This window comes from Cervus canadensis, chromosome 21 (assembly GCF_019320065.1).
Source record: "Cervus canadensis isolate Bull #8, Minnesota chromosome 21, ASM1932006v1, whole genome shotgun sequence".
NCBI lineage: Eukaryota > Metazoa > Chordata > Mammalia > Artiodactyla > Cervidae > Cervus > Cervus canadensis.
In genome coordinates this window covers 14,482,385-14,507,618 of record NC_057406.1, presented here as the reverse complement: position 1 = coordinate 14,507,618, position 25,234 = coordinate 14,482,385, and the positions used below count along the sequence as shown (strand labels likewise).

At 47.7% G+C, this 25,234-nt stretch overlaps 1 long non-coding RNA gene across 1 annotated transcript in view; it reads right to left on the bottom strand.

Annotated features, from left to right (window-relative positions):
- LOC122423624 overlaps positions 1-25,234 on the bottom strand; it is an 88,327-nt gene that overhangs the window by 13,218 nt on the left and 49,875 nt on the right. The window lies entirely within an intron of this gene.

Sequence of the window (25,234 nt, the reverse complement as noted above, 5' to 3'; positions counted from 1 at the left end):
AGTCACTTTATCATGGACTAGAGAAAGTCACCAGCCTCCCCTCCTCCAGGGCCGGTGATATGAAGATTAGAGGCAAGAAGGTAATCAGAGGGCTGTAGAAAAATGCAAGAGAGCATGACCCTCCTGGTCAATGAAACAGGGCCTCCCCGACCTTCAGCCCCAGGCCCTCATCCTGCCAGCCGGACCTGAGTCTGTGCCTCCCACAGCTGCTCAATTTAGAGATCCTGCGGGGGAGCCCCTGATCCCTCGAGACCCACGGGGCTATTTCCAGCTCTCCGGTTCCTCCTCCCGCCAGGACTCGTGTATCAAAGCAACTTAGGGGCCCTGGTGGCCGCCTTTCTCTGTCCCCTTTAGATGTGATGAGCCAGGGTTGTTGTTCAGTCACTTAATCATGTCCAACTCTTTGCAACCCCAAGGACTACAGCTCGCCAGGTTCCCCTATCCACGGTCTTCGGTAGTTTGCTCACACTCATGTCTATCGAGTCGATGATACCATCCAATCATCTCATCCTCCGCTGCCCCCTTCTCCTCCTGCCCTCAATCTTTCCCAGCATCAGGGTCTTTTCTAATGAGTCAGCTCTTCACATCAGGCGGCCAGCTTCAGCTTCCTCATCAGCCCTTCCAATGAATATTCAGGATTGATTTCCTTTAGGATCAACTGGTTTGACTGATGAGCCCGTGACCACTCCCAGAACGTTCTTCTGTAAAAAGCTTAGGGATTTCTGGATACTCCAACAGAGGTAATGGAGGGGTCCTTGGGTTAACTCATCCCCAGGGCCCACCCCCAATCCAGACTTTCTGACTTGACTCGTGTCCCAGGATCTTCCAGCTCAGCCACACACAACATTTTATTCATGTGTAAACAAACAAAACAGGCCTCTCACCCAGACCCAGTGCTGATGTCAAACGACCTAAACCTGCCCCAGGAGAAACCGTCAGAGACACAACTGCCTGGACCACTCACCTCTCTCTGCCTACCCATCTTCTCATCCTCACTGCGGACTTGGTGCTGGCCTCCAGACTCCAGTTTTGGAGTCTCCCACCTGCCCACAACGTGTAGGGAGGGAAGCTAGACTCCTCCAGGCTGTGTGATTAAGGACAGTTCACTTAGCCTCTCTGAGCTTCCGTGTCCTTGTCGGTAAGCTGACCTAAAACATTGTCCTGACCATTCCTCCAGGATAAAATACATGGCAGGGCTTCACACACTGCAAAGTGTCATTGAATGCCAGTTACTTTTATCCTTAACCTTCATCAAAGCTATGATTTTACAGTAGTCATGTACAAATGTGAGAGTTGGACCATAAAGAAGGCTGAGTGCTAAAGAATTGGTGCTTTCAAATTGTGGTGCTGGAAAAGACTTTTGAGAATCCCTTGGACAGCAAGGAGATCAAACCAATCAGTCCTAAAGGAAATCAACCTTGAATATTCATTGGAAGGACTGATGCTAAAGCTGAAGCTCCAATAGTTTGGTCACCCTATTCGAAGAGCCAACTCATTAGAAAAGACCCTGATGCTGGGAAAGATTGGAGGCAGGAGGAGAAGGGGGCAACAGAGGATGAGATGGTTGGATGGCATCATGGACTCAATGGACGTGAATTTGAGCAAACTCCAGGAGATAGTGAAGGACAGGGAAGCCTGGTGAGCTGCAGTCCATGGGGTTGCAAAGAATTGGACATGACTGAGTGACTGGACAACAACCTTTTTCTTAAAGCTACTTTCCCCCAACTGGTAGAATCCCTGGTAAGAACCAGAAGGAGCTGCCGTGGTGACACCTAAGCCAGGACCTTTCTGTGATGCCTTTCTGTCCAACTCACTCAACTGCAGATTTGGCCCTGGAATAAAAGAAGGAAATTGCTGTTGTTCAAGCTGGTTAACAATTTCCTTTTTTTAAAGGAGTCAAAGATCGAGAGATGAGGCAGGTGAAGGTTTGAGAAGAAAAAAAGCTGAAGAGTTAGGGTGGCCCTAGACCCTCTAGGGCCTCTAGAACATCCACCGAGCCCTCTGCTGGTAGCCCCACTGAAGTCTTGTTTACTCTTTTTCTGGCTTCAGTCCTGAGTTCTGGATCAAGCCTCCTCTGTTATTTTGGAGCAGGAAATTACTGACCCATCACACAAGCCTATAATAAATAGCCTCACGTCGTAAAACACAAGCCCTCCACAGAGCTTACATTTGGAAATGCTGAGGCATTTGCAAGCTGCTGCCCAGAATATATTTGGAGTCTTACTGCTCCTCCCCTGCTTCAGCAGGGCAATCTACAGCCTGGCAGGACCAGAGTCAGCCCCTCACCCAGACTGAGAGTTCCACATTGGTGTTTTTCCTTCATCTCACGTTCAGCACCTTTTGATGAGAAGCTGAAGGCCATACATTTTAAAATGTGGCATAAAACCAAAAGAAGAATTGCTGTTTTGAACTGTGGCACTGGAGAAGGCCCTTAAGAGTCCCTTGGACAGCAAGGAGATCAAACCAGTCAATCCTAAAGGAAATCAACCCTGAATATTCATTGGAAGGTCTGATGCTGAAGCTGAAACTCTAGTACTTTGGCCACTTGATGGGAAGAGCCAACTCATTGGAAAAGACCCTGATGCTGGGGGAAATTGAGGGCAGGAGGAGAAGGGGGTAGCAAAGGATGAGATGGTTGGATGGCATCACTGATTCAATGGACATGAGTGTAAGCAAACTCTGGGAGATAGTGGGGGATAGAGGAGTCCGGCAGGCTTCAGTCCATGGGGTTGCAAAGAGTCAGAACCAACAACAACATAACATGAGAGGGGGCAACTTGCACAAAGCCAGCCCACTATCATCCCCCAGGGTGGGCAAGGGCTCTGGGCTGCCTGTAGCACAGCCTCTGCAATCTCTGGGGTGGGGTGGGGACGGGGAGCCGTGGACAGGGAATGAAGGGCTAGGGAATGGGTAGTGACTGGGCTGCAGGGAGGGTCACCACCCCATCCCCCCACCCCCCCACTGCCCAGCAGAGCTGAGTTCAACCCCAGGGATGAGGCATGCCTGCTGTCTAGTGTGGGTTCTGGGGATGCTCTCTCTGGGACCTGGCTTTGATGCAAGAAGACAGGGCCAAGGGCAGGGCAGAGCATGCATGATGTACCCCTGGCCTGGAATTCTGGATTCAGGCACCCGCTGAAGCTTCCAGAAATGTCTCAGCAGCCATGGGGGAGTGCTACAATCCTTCCCAGATCCCGGCCAATTTGCGTGTCAATGGGAACATTTCTTTCCTGTCCAAGTGTTTTGGCTCCAACCCCAATGGGGAGGGAGAGGAACTGTTCCCCAACATCCTTCTGTCCTTGTAACCAGCCTCTGGGTCAGCCTGAGGCCTGGCAGGGAAGTAACTGACCTAGGTATGGTCTGGGAGGACCCGGAAGGCTCCATTCCCTCAAAAGCATAGTGTTTCAAATTGAAAGCTTCTCATCCCCATTTCATCCTCCTCATGTAGTTTTCACTCCGCTAGTTAAAAATGGAAATCCTTCTGAGCAGGGGAACAGGACCAGACCATCCTCAGCTTAGCCTACTGATTTTCTAATGGGTCCTGCAAGCAGGTATTTACAGGGGAGGGACAGTGAAGGCGTGAGAGCCCTGGATCCTGGGGCAGGGGGGAGTGTACATTTCAGGAAAGATAGAGGCTGCAGGGGAGAGAATGGGAGGATGAGGCAGAGCAATGATGGCAGAAGCTTAGCATAATGGAGCATGAAAATTTGAGCCAGGAGATTAGGGTTCAACTCCCAGCTCTGCCTCTTATTCAGCTGAGGTTTCTTTGAGCATCCATAAAGGAGATGAATTACGTCTACCTCGTTGGCCTGCCTCCCAGGGTTGCTATGGGGACGTGATTAAATGACAAATGCGGACATGCTTGGAAAAATGTGCAGGGCTCACCAGTGTCAGTGGTTGTGACTTGTAAGCCTCTCCCCCCCGCCCCCATCCCCCTTCCGCCTGCCTCTCTGCTGGTTTTTGCCCACATGTAGCTGTTGGCTGAGCCACAGACCTGCTGGCTGGGCTTCTGGAAGAGACTGCAAACCACACGCCACCTCCTGCATCCCTCCAGCCCGGCAGCATCGAGTATCCCCCCGGACGCCACGGGCCGCCAGCCTCCAGGCTTTGTGTAAACCAAAAAGGAGTGACAGCCCACCCTCCTTGTCATATTCCGAGGCCATGCCCATGGGCAGCGGGCGCTGAGCCCAGGTTGCTGTGCAAAACAGGAGGGGTGACAGAAGGGAGCCCCGGGGGGCGTAAATGCCTTGGCCCCATGCCTTCCCTCTCCAAAGGGCTTGATCCATGTCTCCCCCTGGCAAGAGCTGGAGAACAGAGCCAGGCTGCCAGGGCGTGATGCTGCGAAAAGGAGGGGATTTGCCGAACTAAACTCTGGAGGTAGTCACATTGGTCATTTTTGGGAAGGAGAGGGTGTCTCAGGCCTGTTTAACACCCAGCCATAGGGTTGACCAGAGGGACTGGATGCAAGCTTTTCTCCCCTGGAATTTTCTCCTACAGACAAGTTTGTGAAGCAGAGGAAAGCCACCCTTAGGCCCCCCAAGCATCAGTAGACAGATCTGAGTGTGTGCCTGCCTGGAAAGAGGTCTGATCTGGTCTGATTGGCTCTAATTTTATTTCCTGTCCCTGAAATGCCCACTGAAGCTCTGCACATGTCCAGACCTTTATCTCATGACCCTGATACCCTCCTCTCTACACTCCACCTGCATACACATACACACACACACACACACACACACACACATTCTCACATACCCTACACTTCACTGGTTCCATGAAAGAATCTCCTGACTCACTCAGAACTCCAATTTGGGCATGAAACAGATTAAAAGAAGAATCCAGCTCAGCGGATTTATCTGAAAAAGGCAGTGATTTAATTATTTAATCCATCTGGGGTTTATTTTTATTTTCACTCTGCAGTAAAAATAGGGAAAAGATGGAAAAATATCCAATTTGCTGTAAGGAATCACTTTTACCCTGATATAAAACAAAGAGAAAAACACTATTTTATGTTCCCAAGAGGCATAAGTTTAAAAGTCTTGGTAAAATATTTGCAAGAAAAATTCAATATTCTATCAGTAAGATGATTCTGCCTTCTATGAAGACGATGGTATGTTTTATCTTGTGCACAGATAAAAGAAGAAAGAGTTTGGAAAATACCAGAACTTATCAAATTTTTTTGAGGGTCTGGTATGAAACAGGCAGTCTAGTGGTCTTGGAACCCTCCAGGCCCCACTAAAAGACCTCTGTTAACCCCAGACAGAAATACCAAGGAGCTCTGGGAGTGTGAGAATCGGAGAACTGGAGAACTAGAGGAAAAAACACTGCATATTAATGCATATATACAATATGTATCAAGCCACTATGAGATCAAATCTGTTAATCCTAAAGGAAATCAACTCTGAATATTCATTGGAAGGACTGATGTTGAAGCTGAAGCTCCAATACTTTGGCCACCTAATGCAAAAGTTGACTCATTAGAAAAGACCCTGACTCTGGGGAAAATTGAGGGCAGGAGAAGAGGACGACAGAGGATGAGATGGTTGGGTGGCATCACTGACTCAACAGACATGAGTTTGAGCAAACTCCAGAAGATGGTGAAAGACAAGGACGCCTGATGTGCTGCAGTCCATGGGGTGGCAAAGAGTCGGACACAACTGAGCAACTGAACAACAACAATTGCATATATACAGAATCCAGATTCTGTATATGGTATATGTATATCGTGCTGATTCTGCTCCCGTGAAGTCAGCGTGGCCATCTGGAAGTGGAGCCTCTGTTGGCATGGAACCTCAGGAGGCTGGTCAGAGGACAGGCCACCAACACTCACCTGGGCCTCATGAAAGCCTGCCCACCAGCGGTGGCTACCACCACCTCCACCTCAACCCATCCTCCGCATCACCATTGGTGTGAGCTTTCTGATATGGAAGTAAAGTCTGGTCAAACGTTTCGATGGCTATCACCTACACAAGAATGTCAGAAGGTTTTAGAGCACTCTGATTAGTGGGGGTATGTCCCCACACACCTTATGACCCTTAACTACCTGATTCAGGTCAAGCTCAGTAAGGTACCACAAGCCCCTTTACGTCCTTACAGAATCATCTTTGACCACCGCTCTCCTGAATCCTGTTTTCCAGTTGTGTCAACTTGTTTTCGGTTTCTTGAATATGTCCACTCTCTCTCCTCTCTGTCTTTGTCTTACCCACTTCCTCTGGCTGGAATTCCCAGCCTGAATTAGGTCTCCATCCCTCTGCTATTGGTAGCAGCAGCTGTCTGGTCTTAGCAACTACACTAACAGGCATTGCAATGTTGGCTGTGTCTTTACCTCCCCTACTAAGAAGGGAACCTGCCAAGGGTGGAGAACATGTTTAGCTCATTTTATATTCCTGGTTCTAGGACAGTGCCTGAAGCACGGCAAAATACTTTACCCTAGTTTACTGTGTCCAACATTTAGCCCTTTCCCTGGAAGACGTTATGGTCTTTACTGTATAGCTAAGGAAGACAGAATACTGAAGTGAGTGAAGAAAGAGTGAAGCAAAGAGCCGACTCTTTGGAAAAGACCCTGATGCTGGAAAAGATTGAGGGCAAGAAAAGGAGGGGGGCTACAGAAGATGAGATGCTTGGATGGCATCACTGACTCAATGGATGTGAGTTTGAGCAAACTCTGGGAGATAGTGAAGGACAGGGAAGCCTGGCAGGCAGCAGTCCATGGCGTTGCCGAGAGTTAGACATGACTTGGCAACTGAACAAGTCAAAAAGAGAAAACTACAGTATATGAATGAATATATACAGAGTCCAGAAAAAATGGTATAGATGATCCTATTTGCAAAGCTGAAATAGAGACACAGACATAGAGAATAAATGTATGGACACCAAGGAGGGAAGGGGAGTGGGATGAATTGGGAGATTGGGATTGGCTTATATATACTGTTGATACTGTGTATAAAACAGATGACTAATGAGAACCTACTGTAAAGCTCAGGGAACCCTATTCCGTGCTCTGTGGCAACCTAAAAGGGAAGGAAATCCAATAAAGAGGGGAGATATATATGGCTGATTCACTTTGCCATACAGTAAAAACTAACCATGCTCCAAAAAATTTAATTTTAAAAAAGACTTTGACAGCAAAAAAAAAAAAAAGATGTTGGCTGTGAAGAGGTTAATCCAAGCAGGGAACCCCATTAGCAATCCTCTTATTGTCATCAGCTTAGCCATTTCATTCATTCATTCATTCATTCATGAACAAGATTTATTGACTTCTATTGTGATTTATGGGGCTTCCCTGGTGGCTCAGCTGGTAAAGAATCCGCTTGCAATGTGGGAGACCTGGGTTTGGTCCCTGGGTTGGGAAGATCCCCTGGAGAAGGCAAAGGCTACCCACTCCAGGATTCTGGCCTGGAGAATTGCATGGACTGTATAGTCCATGGGGTCACAAAGACCTGGACACGACTCTTTCACACGGACTTTCACTTTCAGATTAAGATTTATTAAATTTGCATCAGTCAGGATCAGCTAGGTCTCACTGCAGAAACAAAGAACTCCCAAATCCCAGTCATTATAAACAACAAAAGTCTATTTGTCACTAGGGTGACATTGCCAGTGTGGGTCAGCGGATGAGTGAAATTCCACACCTTCTGAGTGATACTCCATCTTACAGCTTCACTGTTGGGGAGACATGGTTCTTGGGTGTAAGGGAAGAGCTAGCGGCAGGTCACACACTAATTCTGTCTCTCCTGTTTCCCAGATCACTAATCAGGTTAGCCACGGGGCACTTCCCACAGCACAAAGGCTGGGAGATATGAAAGCTAATGCCAATACCTGATAGGCGACACCCTGCTGCCATGAGCATGAACCACATTCAAGACAATGAACTAAGTGCTGAGGACCATATAAATGTCCTTCGAGGAGTACATAATCAGATGGATGATAAGACAGATATGAGCATCAAAAATGAGAAGGTAGAATGTGCCACCAGTTTTCTGAATTACACTGACCTTCTCAGGACTGAGCCCAGCACAGGGAACCAAGACTCAGAGCCAAGCTTGTGAGTCCATGGGATTAATTACCACCCACATCTGGGTCATCATCCTTCAGGCTCACTCTCACCAGGGGTTGCTCTCTCCTTCTGGCCAGCCTAGATACAGAGCGGTCTTTAGCCTCTTTTCCTCCCTTTGGATAAGGGCTCTGTTCTGATTTCCATGCCCCCTCCTGCATTCCGTTCTTCACCAGGCAAGCTGTGCTTCGTTTTCTTGGGAGTTGACATCCTGCCTCCTTCTCTGCTCAAGGAAGCTGGCAGCCTAACTCACGTGAAGCCAAAGTTCCATATGATCTCATGAAGCTGAGAATAAAACCGAATCCCCGTCTCTTATCAGGGAAACTTGAGCTTTGGAGACTCAGAAATATCCCAGGCAGTAGGTCAAATGCCCCACAAAAAATGTATAAATAACCACGTTCTCACTTTGAATCCTGTTCTCTGCATTGATGCACCTGGCATAATGACTAGGTACAGAAGCTTTTTTCCCCCATCCTTCTCTTTTATTCTCTACTTGGCCTCCCTTTCTCACCCTCTGCCAATGGTCTGGTGACCTTCTGTCACTGCGAGTTACTCAGGCTCTCCATCTATGTCTGCACTGACCAGGCGGGCTCTTATCTCACACCCAACCCTCCCCTTCCATCCAACAAACATGACCTGTCCTGCGTCCCCTTTCTCCTCAGATGACCTGCTCAAAAGGAACCAAGAGCGGTGACCAGACCAACTGGCCAAACACCGAGAGGTACCAGATTACTTGTGGGATCCTAGAGGCCAGGGCTGGTTTCGGTCAGGAGAGGGAGGTCTGGCCCAGCCAAGTAGCCAGCTGGCTCTCTTGGCTGTAAGTCACTCTCAGCCCTCTATCATGTATGCGTCTACAGGACGAACATACTTGGAAGGCACAAGAGTGAGGAGAGTAAAGACCCCAAGGGGCCACCTTGCATTTCTCTACCATTTTAGCAGCAGACGCAAAGAAGTTGTGTGATGGACAACCGTAAATAAAGCCATTTTATTTTTCCAGAGGCAACTTCCTCAGTCACCATTTCCCCTTACCCTGTGCTTCTCAGACACGTGTTTAATTTGTCACCTGTCAATGGCTGATTGCATTTTTAGAAAGAACTGCTCAGAAAAGACTACAGAGGATACAAAGGAATGAACACGAGTAGCTGAATTTCAGGCTTCTGTGATTACGTCAGGAAGGAATATATTTTCCTGACTGAGGACCTCCCAACAAGTCTGAAAGCAGACTGCCTAGGCGAGGCGGCTAGCCTTGACCTGTCAAGCGGCATACCTGAGGTTTCCACGGAAGGCAAAGCCATGAAAACAGTGTTTTGTTACAGTTCGTAGGAAACAGACAATTCACGGGAAGCTCCTGACTTACCAGGTGAGAAAGTGGAAACCAGACCTTAGGGATTTGCAAAGAGCAGGTTTAAGAGCTGATAAGTATTCAGAATTCACTGCACAAGTGAAGAGTGAGGTGAAATGCAAGTAATGCACAAAGCACGGAAAAGCGACTCAGCTTTTTTGACTTAAACCTTTTCTGGAGAATACTGATGTTCGATGAGACCTCAGAAGTTATCTGGTCAAATGCTCGATCAGCAGGCATGGGAGTCCCCTTTCCAAGGTCATGAGAAGGGGGTCGTTTCACCTCTCTTGGCCACACCCAGAAATGGGTCTTTACTCCACTGGAGAATCATCTCAGCGGATTAATTAAACCCTTGCTAAGGGCCAGTACCCAGACCTCTAATGTTTTGACATCCTTACCTTTCAAGGTGAATGAGGCAGCCCTTGTAATCATTTTGCTTAAAATCACTGTAGATGACCTGATGGTCTGGGGGCCCTAGAGTTTTGTGGAAATAGGACTTCTCTATACCCTCCTGGAAACTGATCCTTCCCATTGATCACGTGTTTCTTCCATAGTCGCTCAGTTGTTCTCTCACCTGCCCTTCTTTGCAGGCTGTAGCTCTGCGCCCTACAACAGAGAAACCAAACCACGTGGAGCTGAAACGGGGTCATTTGTTTCTCGCATCCACCGCCTCGTGGGTAACACAGCTCCCCTGCACCACAAGCTCGCTCGGGGCTCTGGCCCTTCTCTCCTGCAGCTCTGAGAGGCTGAAGCCGAGTAGCCACTTGCTCAGCCTCCTGGGGCGCAGGGAGTTTGAGAATGAGCACAAGGAAGCAAGTGCTAATTCCACCCACATTCCAGTGGCAAGAATTGAGTCCCCAGTCCCTGCACTGGGGCCAGGGAGCTGGGACACGTGAGGCCGGGAGTGTAACTTTCTGGTGACGTGTGCCCAGGGAGGAAAATAAAGGGACTTGGGGGCTCCAGAGGGACAATGACCAGCTTTCCACATGGGCCACACCCTCTATCTTTTTCTTTTGCTTTTCTCACTTCTCCTTTTAGCCCCTTTATCCTTGTCCTTTCTTTCATTCTGAACTAGGCGTAAAGTGATGGGAAGTGTGTAATTGTGTCTGTGTGTACATGTGTGCATGTATGTGTACACACACATGCAGGCTGGGCTGAATCTGAGGTGGGGGGTATGAAGAGTCTGTGTAGCCAGCATACCACCCACACAGCACCACACCACCTTGGCTTCATCTTTTTCTGTTTCCTCTCCTGTGGTTTTGTCTTTCAAGTAGCCCCCACCCCCACCCCCGCCTGCCAAGATCCCAGGTGCAAAGGTGAGGCTTCTGTCAGTTACGTGCTCAGCTTGGGAGTGGATGGGCTCAGCCTTCAGTGCAAAAGGAGGAAATAAATGAATGGTATCCCCTTCCCTTTGTCAGCAGCCAGGCTCCACCTCCCTGCTATTCACCCCAATAACTTCAGGGCCCCACCCTTTGGTGGGATGTGCTTGTGTTCTTAGGAGCCTAACTCCTCAAAGAGGCAGTTCCCACCCTCGAAATATCAGAAAGGAAATAGAAGATGGATTGCCAATGAGAGGGCTTAAAGAATCCAACTTGGAGATTCAGGCGGGTGGGAAGAAGTTGGTTATGTCCCAGCTCTTCTGCATGCAACAAATGTCTGATTTTTTTTTTCCAATTGTTTTGGAGGATGGTAGGGAATGGAATACAACCATGCCTTCTTTTTAAATTCTCCGAAATGTTACCTGCATAAAAAATGAACAAATGTCAGGGACAGGCGCATCTTGGACTGAACTTCAAATGAACTGATGGCAGGTCTCACCATTCCGAAAATATGAGAATTGAAAGCTGCCAGGGCTCGGAGCAGACCATGCATTTGCATCCTATTTAAATAATGTGCAAGAATCTTGGGTGGGATGGGGAGTCTGCAGCCTTGTCAGAGAACTCTGGAATTACTTCGCATGAAACTGCCAAGGGGACCCGTGGCCCAGGTCACCTGACAGCTTGAAACCAGCCCACATGCCAGAAACAGCCCCTTGTGTGTAGAGTGTCAGTCGTTCAGTCGTGTCCGACTCTTGGCAATACCATGGACTGTAGCCCACCAGGCTCCTCTGTCCCTGGGATTCTCCAGGTAAGAATACTGGAGCAGGTAGCCATTCCCTCTCCAGGGGATCTTCCTGACCCACGGATCGAACCTGGGTCTCCTGCATTGCAGGAGATTTTTACCACGGAGTCACCTGTAAAGCCTGTATGTGTAGAGAAGGGTCTCTATGTTGCAGTGGCCAGTCAGGTACACTTGTCAGAAACTTACTCCCGGTGCATCTGGTCTAGAATCTAGAGTACTTTCTGGGTCTTGAATTATGAGTCAGAACCTCTTCCTACCATGGGCAGGATGGTTTAGATGCCAAGGTTCACATTTTTACCAAACAGCTTGTAGGGTCCTGGGCCCAGGGCCCAGGGCACTGTACACACATTCCCTCCCCACATTGGTTTTCTCGGCCCACCTATGGTGGAAGTCCTGAGAGATACTTAGGATAAGTCTGCAAAATATCACAATCATAATGATCACTACTCCCCCATAGGGCATGTCAGCATCTGCAGAGTGAGTGGAAGGAAAAGCAGAGAATCCAGTTTCCAGAATGGTCTGTGGATCAGTGGCCAGGCTTCACAGAATAGTCCACATAGCGATTCTACATCCTAAGTATATGAAGACAATAATATTTATCATTACCAAACCCAACTTATGACTTCATAGTTACAAAACTGAAATGTTGTGGTGTGCTAAGTGATGTCTGACTATTTGTGATCCCATGGACTACAGTCCACCAGGCTCCTCTGTCCTTGGGATTTCCCAGGCAAGAAACCATTTCCTCCTCCACGGGATCTTCCCGACCCAGGGATTGAACCTGCATCTTTCACATCTCCTGCACTGGCAGGTGAGTTCCTTACCACTGCACCACCTGGGAAGCCCATAAAACTGAAATAAATTTCTGTAATTAACCAAGACAAGGGTTTCCCCAGTGACTCAGTGGGTAAAAAAACCTCCTGCCAATACTGGAGACACAGGAGACATGGGTTCGATCCCTGGGTCAGGAAGATCTCCTAGAGTAGGAAAAAGCAACCCATTCCAGTATTCTTGCCTGGAGAGTTCCACGGACAGAGGAGCCTGGCAGACTATAGTTCATGGGGTCGCAAAGAGTCAGGCATGACTGAGCACTGCATTTAGGTGTCCAACAAGGAAATAGAAACCCCAGCACAGCCCCAGGGCTCCTCGGCAAGCCCTCTGTGGCTGCAGGCAGCTCCATCTTCAGCCACAGTCACTGGGGCCTGCGGCCTGCTGGTCCCAGCTCCCCAGGGTATCAGGCTCCCAGCCTTCCTTCTTGAAGACACAGCCAACCAGGAGCCCCTCCCTTGCCCCTGCGGGGAGGCGCCCCCGCAGCTGCCCCTGGTTGGCCTCTGAGTGACAAGCCGGCAGCCGCAGGGGCTGGCTGTGGAAGGCTGCCTGATCAGAGTGGAATTATAGCAGTTCATTTCCTAAAGTGCCAGGAGACCCAGCGATGAACCTGAGGGCAGAAGTGGAAACCACAGCGGCGGCACCCTCGAGGAGAGGCAATTCATCCTGAGCTCGACGGTTCTGTCAACAAGACAGCTCTTCTGCGAGCGACACACACGCAATCTCACTGCCTCTGTCGCAGCAGAGGGACCACGCAACCACAGAGGGTCTTACTGAAGACTAGCGCTTTCCCAGAAGTACATGTGAACTCAGGGGTGCAGAGCAGAGGCAAGGTGGGGAGCCAGTGTCTATGCCCCCATCCCGTTTTCTCCAGTGAACAGTGAAGATAGTTTGAAGTGAAGGTAGTGTGGGGTGGGATTGCGCCCCACTTTTGTCTCTTTTTTAAAAAAAATTGATGTATCATTAATTTGAGGTTCAGTGGTAATGAATCTATCTCCAGTGCAGGAGATGCAAGAGACTCAGGTTCGATTCCCAGGTTGGGAAGATCCCCTGGAGGAGGACATGGCAACTCACTCCTGTATTCTTGCCTGAAAATTTCCACGGACAGAGGAGCCTGGTAGGTTATAGTCCATAGGGTCGGAAAGAGTCGGACACAACTGAGTGACTGAGCATGCATACATATATATATAAAACACACATATATTCTTCTTCAGATTCATTTCTATTTTAGCTTACTACAAGATATTGAGTCGAGTTCCCTGTGCTACACAGTTGGTCCTTCCTGCTTATTGCTGTTCAGTTGCTAAGTCGTGGCTGACTCTTTGAGCCCCCATGGACTTCAGCACGTCAGGCTCCCCTGTCCTTCATCATCTCCCAGAGTTTGCTCAGACTCATGTCCATTGGGTGATGCCATCCAACCACCAAATCCTCTGTCTCCTGCTTCTCCTGCCCTCAGTCTTCCCTATCATCAGGGTCTTTTCCAATGAGTCAGTTCTTCATCTTGTTACTTACCTGTTTTATATATAATGGTGTGTATATGTTAACCCCAAACTCCTAATTTCTCTCTCCTCCACCCCTCCCACCCTCTTCAGTAATTCTTGTCATTTTCTAGTTACATCTCTAGCTAACATGTAACTTAGAAGGGGCCTCAGAAATTGGAGGGATATTGCTTTTCCTGGTGGCCTGGGGCCAGCAGGCTGCTGACAGCCTGGGAGAAGCACCAGCTCAGCCACCTCCCACCCCCGCTCCCCCCAAAGACCCCACAAGCAGGCCAGGCAGCCCCAACTTAGACCCTTCTCTGCTTTCTCCTCTCTGTGTAGCCACCAGCCGGTACTCCAAACCCGGGCTCTCCATCTAAGACTTGGTGCATGGGTGGGACACCCACAACCTTCTCGCCCCACTGCCCAGCTCCAAGGTCCTAGCCAGGTGGGTGAAAGGACCAGAGTTCCCCGTGGGACACAGGAGACTGCCTGCAGCAGATCTTATCTGACTCGCACTTGTTCTAGAAGGCTCCATTAAAAGAGCAGCCCCAAGGTCCTCTGCAGGTCATCCTGCCGAAGACATGCATTCTGGGGCTTCAAGGGAATTTCTGACAGGTATACCAGGCTTCCCTTGCGAGTTCTCCAGGGGTGCCTGAATTCTGTTGTCTTTCTCTCCCCCTACCCAATGCCCCCACGCCCACTCCCGTCCTGGGCCATAAATCCATCTTGTGAGACTTAATGCCTCGTTCAGAAAACCTTGGATGGAACCACCTCCTCTGTCTCCTGCGTGTTTCCTGACAAACGCCCCACCCACACCCTCATCCCCACCCGCATCCCACCCCCCTCCACCCACCTCCCACCCACCTCCCACCCACCTCCGCCAGCCAGCGGCACGGGGGCAGCTCGCCCTCTAGTGGCCGGTACCTCCAGGTCCCTACTGGCCATCAGGGGCTGCTGGGAGCAGATGGGGGCACTCCAAATTGCTTTGACGTTAACCCAGGCCCAGAATCTAAAGGGAAAAGAGCACTTCCTTTGGGCTTTTAAAACACAAACCTTTCTCTACCCAATGCAAAGAATGTCCTAGGGTCACTCCAGCAAAGAAGCTTCCCTGCCCCCTGCTCCCCCTCCACCGCTCCCCACACCCAGCATTGGGTCAACACCAGAGGGCAGAGACATGGCTGATTAACACTTTCTCTGGGCTTCTAGCCCCATCGTCCATAGGGGGAAAATAGTCCTTCCTGAGCCATTTGAAGAAGGAAATGGCAACCCACTCCAGTATTCTTGCCTGGAGAGTCCCGTGGACAGAGGAGCCTGGTGGGCTGCTGTCCATGGGGTCACAGGGAGTCGGACTCAACTGAAGCAACTTAGCATGCATGCATGCATTGGAGAAGGAAATGGCAACCCACTCCAGTGTTCTTGCCTGGAGAATCCCAGGGACAGAGGAGCCTGGTGGGCTGCCGTCTATGGGGTGGCACAGAGTCGGACACGACTGAAGCGACTTAGCAGCGGCAGCAGCCTGAGCCATTACCTGGGGTGGCTTCCCTGTAGGTACTGTTGCTCTAATTTCTCCTTGATGGTTTCCAGTTTGTCCCTTCTCCATGGAGACAACCGGCTTGTCTATATAACAGAAATCTCACCCTCTGCTGAAAGATCCTCTGTCATAGGGACAAAAGTCTGATGTCTCAAGTGTTCACCGCTTTCTTGATCACTTTCTTGACCTGTTCCCCACCAGACTCAGTGGGCTGGGAGGTGGAGAATCTTGAGGACACTTAAGGAAGTTTTCTGTGTGCTGAATGATAAAATCACACCCCACCACAACCCCTCCCGACCCTGCTCCTAGATTCTAACCAGGTGGGTAAAAAGTAACTTGAATTCCTGCTGGGTGTGGGGGAGTCATAAGCAGGCCCAGATTTGGGGGGATTTACTTATCAGGGCTTTCCCACCCCCTCTAAAGTGAAGCTTCAGTGTGGCCCCACCCCCAGCCCCACACCTGCAGGAAGAGCCAGCCCTCTCACCTTGTCCAGCTCCGCTGTCTTCTCTTCCTGCCTTGCACAGAGCTGCAAGAAGTTTCCTACGGGATGGAAGGGAGTTTGTGGGAAGATGGATACATGTATATGTATGGCTGAGTCCCTTCGCTCTTCACGTGAAACTATCACAACATTGTTAATAGGCTGTAGTCCAATAGAACCCGTTAGTCGCTCAGTCGTGTCCGACTCTTTGCCACCCCATGGGCTGTGGCCCCCCAGGCTCCTCTGTCCATGGGATTCTCCAGGCAGCAATACTGGAGTGGGTTGCCATTTCCTTCTCCAGGGGATCTTCCCGACCCAGGGATTGAACCTATGTTCATTGGCAGGTGGATCCTTTACCACTGAGCCACCAGCAAAGTCCTCAGACTTTTTCTCTTCTTTTTTTTTGGAGATTTTTGCCTACGAATATTCTGTTCTCAGAAGCTCTTTTCTCTTGGCATTTGAGCAAAGGTTTATCTGGAGAATGTAACTGATCAACAAATAGGAGAAATCAGGATACCCCTCAGGCCCTGCTCTTCTGTGAGAACAGAAGAGGGGAGGGTGGAAACCTCCCTTCCAGATAAACACAGAGGGAAAAACATGTGTGATTAATGAACTGGAATGACACATTTCTAGGAATGATCTGTGCCAACTTTCTGAGCCCCAGTTACTCTATTTTTCAATTATTAAGGCAAGGGTTTTTGAACTGTGGTGTTGGAGAAGACTCTTGAGAGTCCCTTGGACAGCAAATGGATCAAACCAATCAATCCTAAAGGAAACCAACCCTGAATATTCACTGGAAAGGTCTGATACTAAAGCTCCAATACTTTGGCCACCTGATGGGAAGAACCAACTCATTGGAAAAGACCCTGATGCTGGGAAAGATTGAAGGCGAAAGAAGAGGGCGACAGAGGATGAGATGGTTAGATACATCACCGACTCAACGGACATGAACTTGAGCAAACCCTGGGAGAAAGCGGAGGAAAGAGGAGCCTGGCGTGCTACAGTCCACGAGATCCCAAGGAATCAGACATGACTGAGCGACTGAACAACAATGACAAAGGCAAGGGCTGAACTTAGCATGACATCATAGCCACCAGGAAGTGGGTTTAATCAAGCTGGTACTTCCTGGCCAGCACTCCAGCCAGCTGAGTGAACCCCAGTGAATAGCAGTTAATTCTCCTCTTTACGGAGTCTAACAAGCCAGTGAAAGCAAAAGTCGCTCAGTCATGTCCGACTCTTTGTGTCCCCATGGACTATACACTCCATGGAATTCTCCAGGCCAGAATACTGGAGTGAGTAGCCTTTCCTTTCTCCAGGGGATCTTCCCAACCCAGGGATCGAACCCAGGTCTCCAGCATTGCAGGCGGATTCTTTACCAGCTGAGCCACAAGGGAAGCCCAAGAATACTGGAGTGGGTAGCCTATCCCTTCTCCAGCGGATCTTCCCAACCCAGGAATCAAACTGGGGTCTCCTGCATTGCAGGCGGATTCTTTACCAACTGAGCTATGAGAAAAGCCCCTAAAAAGCCGGGGTCACACACAGTTGAAGTGTCCATGTTGGGACTTCCCTGGTGGTCTAGTGGTTAAGACTCCATGCTCCCAAATCAGGGAGGCTCAGGGTTCAGTCCCTGGTTAGGGAATTAGATCCTGCATGCTGCAGTTAAGACCCAGCACAGTCAAATAAATAAAATAAAATAAAATAATTTAAAAAAAAAATTAAGAGTAAAACAGCCACATTAAGTGACTCAGTAGATTCACCAAAAAGCTACTTCATGGTTGAAAAAAACACCAAGCTGAGTTGTGGGCTTGACTTTGGTTGAGTCCCTGCCACAGTAGGGAAAGGATTCTGTTTATGGATCTTACCTTTTCTTAACAACAACTTTGCAATGTTATAGGAGAGGTTTAGGTACTGATGGAAGGAAACTGATCTCCTTCCCTGGAAGAAATCTCACAAGTACAACCTGTGACAGAGCCTGGTAAATATTTTCAACCTACAGGGTTTATGGTTGAGAAAGTAGAAGCCAAGCCTCCTTGTTCCGGCCCATTGAGGAATAAGTAAAAGGTGAAGGAGGTGGGATTCTGGAGTTGAAAATTGGAGACTGTGGCTTGGTGACAGCATCTTGAAATTTCCTTCAGTGAGATGTAAATATACCTCCTTGACTTACACACAGGCGAGCGTGCCCACAGACACACGTAGCACTGGAATGAGTCAAAGCCTTTGTTGTAGCAATGACGGGAGTGTCTCCTGCTTGGTGGAGCCCAGCAAATCCGAATCAGAGCAGACGCTACCCTGAGGGTCACCCTGGGAACTGAGACAGGAGGAGTGGGGTCTGGAGATGGGGGTGGAGGGGGCGTGTCCCCCAGAAGCAGAAGACAAACTCCAGAGCCTGCTGTTTGGGGTTTGCCCGAGCTATTTGCCTGGAGGAAGACTTGCATTCTTGGGGCGTGTACTTTCTTGCATCTTTCCTCAAACAGTCTCTTCTGCCTAGAGGGAGGGAAAAGACATCACAGGAGGGGACTCCAAGGATTCCACGGGATCCTGTGAGCGGATTCCTTCTGTGTAGTGTAAACAAGCATGGTATGCACGTGGGGGTCAACGACCCCAGCTGAAGGGGGCATTGTTCTCTGACCCTTTGTCTTCAGGTGGGTAGAGATTTAGACCAGTCTTTACAGTTCGCAAATATTTATCTAGCCTTTTCTTTCCCGGTATGAAGATAGTCTTTGTTAGTTACTTGATGGTTTTGCATAGTGTTTTCCCCACTGGAGAAAAAAAATCAGTGCCACATATGCAAATGAAAAGCTCATATTGTCTCTCTCTCTTTTACACACACACACACACACACACACACTCTCTCTCTCTCTCTCAAGTACTGGATTTTGGTTCATTCTGGCCAAATGTGAAATCTGCAATGTGCCCCATCTTTGGGCATCTCCAGCTGAGCCAGGATGGGGGGATTGTCCACAAGGCAATATTTCATTCAGTTTGATTCAGTCATCAATTGCTCTGTGATTTCTTCTGACTAATTCCTTCCTTCCCTTTGGGGCAGTGCATCTTTTCAAGGGGAGAGAAGTTTGAGGGTTACTTGGCAGCATCACAACTTCCATTTGCTTAAAAATGTGGAGACACCACTTAGATTCAGGAAAAAAAAAAAATGAGAGTTACAAATTCTGTCGCTCCAGGGAAGTACAGTCATCCAAACCCACATGTTCCATCCAAGAACTTCCCTGGCAGCGCCAGTTCTCCAAGTCAGATTCAGGAGCAAAGCCTCTCACTTGAGCACCCTTGATTTAAAGGACCCATGAGAGGGTACATCAGAGTGGAAACAAAGAGAGGGGGGCGTCTATGGAAAGGTGAAGATGGGTACCTGAGGCTGAACTCTGCTGTGCTTAGCTGCCCAGTCCTGTCCAGCTCTTTGCGAACCTATGAACCATCGTCCACCAGACTCCTCTGTCCAGGGGGATTCTCCAGGCAAGAATACTGGAGTGGGTTGCCATGCCCTCCTCCAGGGGATCTTCCCAACTCAGGGATCACACCCAGGTCTCCTGCATTGCAGGCAGATTCTTTACCAGCTGAGCCACCAGGGAAGCCCCAGGCTGAGCTCTACTTCTATTTCGCTTTTAATTAATTAATTAATTTATTTAAATTAGAAGATAATTTCTTTATAATATTGTGATGGTTTTTGCTATCCATGAACATGACTCAGCACAGATATACGAGCGTCCCCTCCTGCCTCCCTCCAGGCTGTCACAGAGCACCTGCTTTGGGTTCCCATCATACATCAAACTCCCACTGGCTGTCTGTTTTACATATGGTAATATATATGCCTCAATGCTATTATCTCAAATCATCCCACCCTCGCCTTCTCTCACTGAGTCCAGAAGTCTGTTCTTTATGTTTGTGTTTCCTTTGCTGCCCTGAATGTAAGATCATCAGTACCATCTTTCTAGATTCCGTGTACATGCATTAATATACGATATTTGTCTTTCTCTTTTGACTTACTTAGCTCAGTATAATAGGCTGTAGGTTCATCCACCTCATTAGAACTGACTCAAATGTGCTCCTTTTTGTAGCTGAATAATATTCCATGTGTATAGATGTCCATCAGCATGTGAATGGATAAGGAAGTTGTGGTACATATTTTATTTTTAAATATGTATTTATTTGGCTGTGCTGAATCTTAGTTGCGGCATGTGGGACTTAGCTCCCTCACCAGGGACCGAACCGAGGTCCCCTGCTTTGGGAGAGTAGAGTCTTAACCGCTGGACCACCAGAGAAGTCCCTGAGCTCTACTTTAAGTGTGTTGAGGTCTCTTTTGCAAGAACAGGTTCTGGGTAAATTCGGAACTAAACCTATGATTGATGATAAGCTGTAGTTGATAGGATTCTTGTTCAGTTAGTTTCCCATGTGGGACAGGTTCAGTTCAGTTCAGTTCAGTTCAATCACTCAGTTGTGTCCGACTCTTTGCGACCCCATGGACTGCAGCACACCAGGCTTCCCTGTCCGTCACAAACTCCCGGAGTGAGTTCAAACTCATGTCCATCGAGTCAGTGATGCCATCCAACCATCTCATCCTCTGTTATCCCCTTCTCCTCCTGCCTTCAATCTTTCCCAGCATCAGGGTCTTTTCCAATGAGTCAGTTCTTCGCATCAGGTGACCAAAGTATTGGAGCGTCAGCTTCAGCATCATTCCTTCCAATGAATATTCAGGACTGATTTCCTTTAGGATTGACTGGTTTGATCTCCTTGTAGTCCAAGGGACTCTCAGGAGTCTTCTCTTTTGACACCACAGTTCAAAAACATCCATTCTTCAGTGCTCAGCTATCTTTATAGTTCAACTCTCACATCCCATCTATATTTGGTTAGTTAATATCAACATTCATTGCTACTATCAGTGATATCTAACTCCATAGATTTGCAACTCATTTGGATTGACAAGGAAATTGGTTAACCACTAATAGTGATATTTATTGAGTATTTATTGGAATAAGAAATGGCAACCCACACCAGTATTCTTGCCTGAAAAATCCCATGGACAGAGGAGCCTGGCGGGCTACAGTCCATAGGGTTGCGAAGAGTCAGACACAACTGAGTGACTAAGCACGCCAGCACACTGAGTATTTATATAGAGCATTCTAAGACAATGTGTTCTGCTTCATCATCTCACTTTATTCTCACAATATCTCTATACGGTAGGTCCTAATACTTTCATTTCCTAACTGGGGCTTCAAGGGGTTAAGTAATTTACCAAGGTCCCACATAGTTTGATTTAAACCCAGGCAATGGGATTCCAGGCCAGTGTTTGCTTCCTAAACTTGAAGCTATGCTCACTTTTGCCAGTTAAAAACTCTAACAATAGGGTCTTCCGTGGTCCAGTGATTAAGACTCCACACTTCCAATGCAGGGGGTGCAGGTTTGATCCCTGCTCAGAGAACTAAGATCCCATATGCCACATGGCCAAAAAAAAAAGAAAGAAAGAAATTGTAACAGTAACTCTGAAGGTAACTATCTCCGCCTCTCCTATAGTTCTGATTAGATTGATATTTTTCTGCAGGGTAGAAGTGAGCTTTACTTTTCTTTCTTTTTTTTTTTTTTTTAATTTCCATTTCCTTCAACACAGAATGGGACACCAAATAGTGCTGACTCATTTACTCACTTAGGGAATTTGGCCAACAATGAGCTCTTAGCTCCTGCCATCTTGCTAACTGTGCTGTCCTGCCCAGCCCTCAATTGTTACTTCAGTCTGTGAAAGTGCTAAAGAGAGAGGTTTGAAAATAGTATTGTGTTGATGATTCCTTGTCCTGGATGGATGATAATGTTGAGAGGAGGGAGGTCACGATGAGTAGTTCAGTGAGGGAAAAGAGTAAGTGGAAGTTTCTTAGAGGCACAGAAAAAGGAAAGGAGAAAGCGAGGAGAATTTAAGCAAACCCTTGATGGAGAACGATGGTTCAGGGAGAATTTCTAACGATGCTCTGTTTATGTTGACGACAACTTAAGCATTTGATACACAGCCTTATGAAATGTTATTTGGATAGCTTGCGCTTTTACAACAACTTGGCTCTGAAATTAGGCCAAGGAATAAAAATGTAGCAAACAAATGCAGGAAATCTGGGAAGCAAACGATGGAGCCCGTAAGTGGTTCAAATGCACTTCCAGAGGGTGAGATGGATTTGCCATCGGCCCCCTCCCCCCTTCTCCATGGAGATATGAAAGTTTGGCAGAGCACCCCGCTGTCACTCAGCTCGGGCCATATTTTCTGGAAGACATTAAATGATGATGGTCACAGACATAAAAATGTCAACTAGATGATCAATAAGTAGGTATTTATTGAGTACCTGCTTTCTCTTAGCATGGGAAGACCCAAGAGATAGGTTATGGGGGCTTCCAGATAATTTAGTTGAAAAAGCTCCAAAGCTAGGATGGCAAGTATGTGGTCTACATACTATCCGTGGCTCTGTTTGTCCTTGAGCTGGATTCCTGTGGTCCCTGAGACCATAGCAGCCCCTACATGCTGGGCTAAGAGACAGGTGGGCCGAGATAGCTCTGAGGATGGGGAGACTTCAGGGGAGTCTTAGCACTAGGCGCGATGCGTTCATTTTCTGAAGATGCAGGAGCAAATCGCCGCACACTCAGTGGCTTAAAATAATAATAACAGAAACGCATTCACTCACAGTTCTAGAGGCCGGAAGTCCAAAACATCTCAGAACTGTGTTCCCGACAGGTGCTCCAGGGGAGAATCCATCCTGCCTCTTCCAGCATCAGCGTCTCCCTCCGCTTTCCTGACGAGTCACGACATCACTTCAAACTCTGATTCCATCTTCACGTCCCCTTCTCCTCGTTTATCTGTCTTCCCTGTGTGTCTTTTAAAGTATGCATGCGTGCTCAAATCGCTTCAGTCACTTCCGACTCTTTGCGACACCATGGTCTATAGCCCGCCAGGCTCCTCTGTCCACGGGATTCTCCAGGCTAGAATACTGGAGTGGCTTGCCATGCCTTCCTCCAGGGCATCTTCCCAACCCAGGGATCGAAACTGCGTCTCTCGTATCTCCTTCATTGGCAGGTGGGCTCTTCACCACTAACGCTACGTGGGAAGCCCCCTTTTAAAGTACACATATGGTTGTATTCAGGGCCCACTTGGACAATCCAATATGTTAATGCATTCCCTTTTTAAAGACCCTTAACTCATTCACATTTGCATAAAGCGCCCCCCCCCCTTTTTTCTAAATAAGGTAACATTCACAGATTCTGGGAATTTGCCGTGAATATCTTCTGGGAAGTCATTTCCAGCCCACCACAGTAGGGGAGAAAACTAAAATCAATTTTTCATGGCATACAGTAACTCATTTTAATTCTACAACTATCTGTCAGTTGAGTAGTCTTATTCATGCTATTGTTATTGTTTAGTTGCTAAGTCATGTCTAATTCTTTGCTGTCCCATGGACTATAGCCTGCCAGGCTCTTCTGTCCATGGGATTCTCCAGGCAAGAATACTGGAGTGGGTTGCCATTTCCTTATAGTCCATGGGGTTGCAAAGAGTCAGACACGACTGTGCAACTTTCACTTCACTTTGATTTTTCTAGGAGCTGTAATAGTAATTAAGACTACAGTTGAATTTTTGAAAGCCTAAACCTAGTTCCTGATGGAAATTAAGAAGATCAGACTGAAGCTGTCAGCCCACTTTCTCTGTTAGCAGCACAAATCATTTAATTCTAGAAAACTTTAGAACTGTGATTCCCAAACTTCAGCTTGCATCAAAATACCCAGAGGACTTATGATACAGAGTTTCTTATTCAACTGTGGCCTGGGGTCTGCAAATTTTATCTTTTTTTCTTCTTTTTTAAAAACAATTCTATTTATTTATTTTTGGCTGTGCTGGGTCTGTTGCGGTGAGGGATTTTCTCTAGTTGCAGCAAGCGAGGACTGCTCTCTAGTTTCGATGCTCGGGCTTCTCGTCGCAGATCACAGGCTCTAGGCATGTGGGTTTCAGTGGTTGTGGCTCCTGAGCTCCAGAGCACTGACTCAGTAGTTGTGGCTCACAGGTTTTGTTCCTCCATGGCATGTGGGATCTTTCCAGATCAGGGACTGAACCTCTGTCTCCGGCATCAGCAGGTGGATTCTTCACCACTCAGCCAGCAGGGAAGCACCCCCCTCTTTTTTTTTTTTTGGCCACACTGTGTGACATGCAGAATCTTAGCTCCCCAACCAGGGATTGAACCTGTGTACCCTGCCGTGGACCCGTAGAGTCTTAACCACTGGACTGCCATGAAAATCCCTGAATTTTCATTTTTAACAAGTTCCCAGGTGATGCTAACACTGCTGGGTCAGGGTCCACACTTTGAGAACGGCTGCTCCAGAGGAATGATTCCCAACCAGCGGACCTATGGCCCCAGGCTTATCATGACATTTTATGAGCAGTTAGTATAGTCTATTGACTGAATAAACTAGAGCAAAACTACCATTATGTGGGCTTGTTTAAATATTTTGATGTCAAAAAGAAATTCTCACTCCAAAAATTTAGTAACCGTTGAACAAAAGCCAGGAAGTCAATCAGGTTTTCTGTCTTTTGCCAGCACTAATCTCTTGGCAGAGATTTCTATAGTGTTGTGTGGAGAACAAATCAAATTCTGAACATTGGCTCAGTAGGAAAGAAGGCCACGATTGATGATAAATGTTTGTCTAGTTGAGGCAGAGGAAATGAAAGTCCCGGACCATGTATTTTCCTCTCTTGACTTAAAGATTGGAGATGTTACAAGTTAGGCTTGGATCTTCTTCTCTGCTAACTCTGCATGCTTACCCCTGGGCCATATCACCCATGTCTGGCTTTAAATATCATCGGTATGCTGGGGACCCCTTCCCATGTCCTGCCCAGCTCATGCCTTCACTTCCAGAGCTGTATTTCCAACTGTATTCTTGACGTCTCCTCCTCGCTTTGCACATATGACTCATAGTTATCATGTTCAATAACAAATTCTTTTTTTCTTAATTTTATTGAAGTATAGTTGATTTATAATGTTTTAATTTCTGTTGTACAGCAAAATGACTCATATATATATATATTTAATATACACATTATATATATATATATATATATATATATATATGAAAAGACCCTGATACTGGGAAAGATTGAAGGCAAAAGGAGAAGAGGGTGGCAGAGGATGAGATGGTTAGATAGCATCAGTGTCTAACATGAATTTGAGCAAACTCTGGGAGAGAGTGAAGAACAGGGAAGCTTGGTGTGCTGCAGTCCACTGGGTCACAAAGCCAGACGCGACTTAGTGACTGAACACAGCAGCTACAACAAAACATATTAATATATTAATAGTTTCTCCATGGAGGAAGAATTGACAACCCACTCCAGTATTCTTGCCTGAAAAATTCCATGGTCAGAGGAGCCTGGAGGGCTACA